This window comes from Octopus bimaculoides, chromosome 16, assembly GCF_001194135.2.
Source record: "Octopus bimaculoides isolate UCB-OBI-ISO-001 chromosome 16, ASM119413v2, whole genome shotgun sequence".
NCBI classification, from domain to species: domain Eukaryota; kingdom Metazoa; phylum Mollusca; class Cephalopoda; order Octopoda; family Octopodidae; genus Octopus; species Octopus bimaculoides.
This window is the reverse complement of record NC_068996.1, coordinates 37,184,330-37,189,322: the sequence shown is the minus strand read 5'-3', so window position 1 is coordinate 37,189,322 and position 4,993 is coordinate 37,184,330.

Below are 4,993 nucleotides of genomic sequence, written 5' to 3'. Positions count from 1 at the left end.
GTTTATGTTCCCATAACTTAGCGGTTCGGCAAAAAGAGACCGATAGAATAAGTACCAGGCTTCCAAAGAATAAGTCCTGGGGTCGATTTTCTCGACTAAAGGCGGTGCTCCAGCATGGCCGCAGTCAAATGACTGAAACAAGTAAAATAGTAATAAAATAGTATATATATATATATATATATATATACAAAGTTAGTTTCCAGCTACCAAATCTACTCACAAGGCTTTGATTGGCCCAAGACAATAGTGGAAGAAACTTGCCTAAAGTGCCATATAGTAGGACTGAATCCGGAACTATGTGGTTGGGAAGCAAATTCCTTACCACACAGCCATGCCTGTACAGAAAAAACTTTTTCTGCATGTCTTTTCCTTCTTTTCTCATACTTTTCTCATACTTCAGCTCCAGGCAGGTCAATCTTTGCTACCGACAAAAAGCCACAAAGCATTTGTCTGGTATGCTGCTACCCTTCACTTCAGAAATGGTCTACCCACCTGATTGGCATAAAGTCATTCTCAGACATAATTCAAACTCTGGTCCACAGGTGTACTGTCTCCTCTCACTGCTTTTTCTACTGATACTCTAATGGATTTCATTCCTGGGAGCTGGTTTATGCCACCTCCAATCAGACTTCCTCAATCCATTCATCTATCTTCCTTCCATGATACTTGTGTCTGATCCCACCCACCAGGCCCTGCACTAATCTCTATGCCCAATTCTTCCTTCTAAAAACACCAGTTTTCTACAATTCCCTCCCTGATCATATCTTTCCTTATATGTAACTCCCAGTTTTGTCTGTGAGGTTTTGGCATTCTGAAATCAGCTTTCACCACTTCTGCCATCTTTTCTTTGGTCTTCTTTTTCCATTCCGATATCCTGGTCCTTCTTTGCTCAAATAGTATCATCCATGCACATCACATGTTCATACCTTCACAATATCCCCTCTACCACACTACAATTGATTCCTATTATACCTTGTTTATTTCAAGGACATATGTGTCATCACATTATTCATGCATTCTATCATTACATATCCAGTGCAGCATGCTTCATTTCTCTCCAACCTCTGCCCATCTTCTACATTCAATGCCATATCTCACTACTTTATTTGCAGTCAGTCATCACAACTATGACTATTCATGGCTTTGGCATGACTTGATAAGCTTTCTCCATTTTGGTTGCTTTCTCACTTGGTTTTGCCATTTATAACAATCAATTCCTTTCCACTTCCTCTTCTTTTTCATAATATCATTGAATTTCAGTCTAGGTCTTCCTTGGTTTCTGTTCCCCTTGCATAGTTGTGAGTAAAGGATTTGTCTGAGGAGTCTGTTGTTGTCCATTCTGTGTACGTGATCCAACGAACATAAATTTCTATCAACTACTAAGCAGTATATTTCATACACTAGCAACATAGAATCTACTCTTGTACTTGAAGAGAGAAATCTTCTGTTGTCAGCAGAGGTAACAACTCCTTGAACTTTTCCTACCCTCTCTTTATTCTGGCTTTGATACTTTCAGAGCACCCTCCTTAACTGCTAATACGTTGCCCAGGTAACAAAAGCAGAACCTGTAAGCAGCTCAACCAATACATTGGTCCAGTGCTTGGAAAACCAAAGATATACCAGTGATTGTCTACTGTACTCCTCCCTAAAATAAAGAAAAAATCACCACCCTTTAACTTTGAAGTTTTGAACTATGAAATGATCTTTCAATGTAGTTTTGTTCTGCCCTTTCAAATCTCTCTTAAGGTTCCTCAACAGAAGCTCTCAACCATTTCTATAGCTTCTTCCAAACATAGTAAAGAAGTTATTTTAATCATGTTCTGACTGCTTATTCCTCCTGTACATCTACCACCTACAAGTATTTATTTACAGTTAGCCTGTCTGTGTTCCAGTAAAGATTTATATAGGACTTTCTACCTACTCCTCTTCTGTATATCAAGCATTGTCATTTCCCCGATGGCTGCAGAGTCTTTCTTTCCGACTCACATAACTCTTTTGAGACACAAAGTGTTTTGGTATGTGTAGTTTCTGTTGAGATTGAAAATGATGCAAAATTATTTATATTATGAAAACTTATAAGCAGTACAATATATCTACCACAATAAGAAAACCTAAAACAATACATTACATGTAAATAAATAAAATAATAAGCATAAACGTTTCTGTGAAAAAAACAAACAAAAAATTGTTGTGGCGTCTAATAGCAGACGCCATTTCCGGAGAGTTTATCCACGCATGCGCAGGGACTAGTTCCGGAGGGAATACAGGAAGAGTCTCATGCTCATGCGTAGTCATCCATATCCAAGCGTTCGCGCGGATTTCGCTCTCTTTGCTCGCTGGCCTTCGAAGAGCCTAGACGTCGCAGCAGCCGCTCTCCGACAACCCAACACTGGAGCTACACAGATAACCACGCAACTTCATTGACGGCGTCTCAGTAACCAAAGGGCGAAGTGCTGCCGGATTCCCTCCTAGTGTGAGCAGAATTCTATTGTAATAAATATTGTTGTGTTGATAGTTTAGAGCCTGCGTTCCGTTGTCTTCTTCAAGAAATTTAATGTACGGGAGCGTATTGAAAGATGATCTCTGATTGGGTTATTACACTTCAATATGAACCATTCACAACATTTGTTTCATCAGGCTGATGGTTCGACCTCAAAGTCTTTTTAGCTTTCAGCTTGGGTGTCCCATGAGGGTTAAAGCAAAGTCTTTACTAAGTTCATTTTGAGGCCTCCCAATTCTAGATTTTGCTGCTGTGTCTGTCTGGAATTTCTTTTACAAGTATTTCACAGATTCTTCTTTAAATACTACTTCATTGACATATTGGAGCCCCAATGGACAGTTGGCCTTAAATTCTTCTGGTATTGCTTGGAGAACTACAATAAGGCAGGGCTGAGATTTGAACCTTGAAGAAAGCATGCTAAATTCCTCACTGAACTCATTATCAACTCTTTGCTGACTGCATCCCTGAATGTAGCTTGAATGTATTCTTTATTTTTTGAAGCTAGAAGGAAATATGGTCGGTATTTCTAATATGTAGAGTGACAACTGTATGGCGGATCCTATATTGTGGGCTCTGATGTGTCAGGTGTGTTGTGAGACATTCAGGGTAAAGGGTAAAGAGCCCCTTCGGTCATGAACGACCATGTTATTGCAGCTAGAAAGTTCCCCTTCAAGGCACAAGTCTGAGTAAGGTTGTTTATGAAAGACCAGCAGTAACTCATGCATATCAGTCTCCCAATGTTATCCTAGGGAAAGGTAAAGGCTGATACAGCTTGGCACCAGTGATGTCACAACCCATTTCTGCCACTGATTGAACTGAAACAACATGAAATAAAGTGTCTTGCTCAAGAACACAATACACAACCCAGTGCAGGAATCAAACTCATTACCTCATGGTTGTGAGCCTAACATTCTAACCACTGAGCCATGCACCTTTACATATTTTGTGGAATGATATATAGGTCACCCGCAGCACTATTCTTAGGTCAGAGGTGAAGTATATTTGTTACTAAAATCTGTCATAGAAAAGATGGTGCACCAATGAATTACTGTATATTCAGAGTCAGGTTTTGTTGTTGTTGTTTTGATCAAACAGAATAATAACAACAGGAAATCCAGTTGTGGCAATCCTGTCTCTTACACAAATTCAAAGACAACATTATCTAATGTGTTCTTTTGATTTATTAAAATGGTAGAGTAATATTTGACAGAGATTTTGCTGCTATTTCTTGCAGCTTGAATGACTGACTCAGTCACTCAGGACAAGGGTCAAGGTGTGTTGCTTTGATTAAACAAACAGGTGATATTCTAGGATGAATAACATTGATAATATCCTCGCCACAAAATATCTGTGATTTTATGCTAATGTGAGAAATTCTAATACTGTTGAAGACCGAGTCTTTAGGTTCATGTATTGCATTATTACTTTCAAAACTGCAAATACATTTAAACCAGTGATTCTCAAACAGGGTCCATATAAAATTTTTGCAAAATAAGAAATTGGGAAGCCTTGCTTTTATTTCAAGGTTCCATGAAAAACATTTTGACTTAGATGTATTTATTGCAAGAAACAGTTAGGTTTCTTTCTCTTACATTTTACATATTTCAACATGTTTCTGGTCACTGAACATGTTCACTAAGAGAGTGCAAACCCACACAAAAGAACATGGGAAAAAGAAAATAGGAATTTTGAAAGAAAAATTAGTTTGTAAACATTGAATGGCTATAGGGTCCACCCGAATAAAATAGTTGTTAGATGGATCTATAAGTAAAAAATGGTTGAGAACCATTGATTTAAACAATTGTGAAGGAATTCCAAATGACAGAAGTCATATGTTGTCGCTTAAGTTGCTAGAAATAAGAAACAAATCTTCAATGACATCGTAAGGGAGGAAGGTAAAACTGGTTCATGTAGTCCTAGATATATTACGTCAGAAAGGAAGATAGTATGGTTGGTGTTGGAACAGTTTTGTTAATAGTTGTGTTAGACAGGGGTTGGTTTATGGTTCAAGCACAACAGTAACAACTATAGTCGAACTGTATTGGACCATAATATTAAATTTTTAAACCTTTTATTTATATATTTTAAAATCTCTCATTAATTTGAATATGAAAATAAATAGTGCAACCAGTCTCATTTAATTAAATAATAAGTATATATTTCATAAAGAATGATTTTTTTTTTTAACAAATTAGGTTACGGTAACCCGTAAATAAATTTTATTTGTATCTTAGCTCCAGTTCAGCTCTGAACCAGTGGAGTTCATCAAAGACGTTTCTGCAATGACCATCGTTTCTTTTATTTAGACATTGTATATCTAAGATATATTGTTATATGTTTCTTTTATTTTAAAGCTGACAGAGTGTGATTTTAAGACCTGTCTTCTTTCTATCATATTGAACAACTATTTAAGAGCGCTCTCTAGATTTTCCTTTCCTATCTACACATGATAAATAACATAGTTTATATAATAGTAATAATAGTAACAATAAT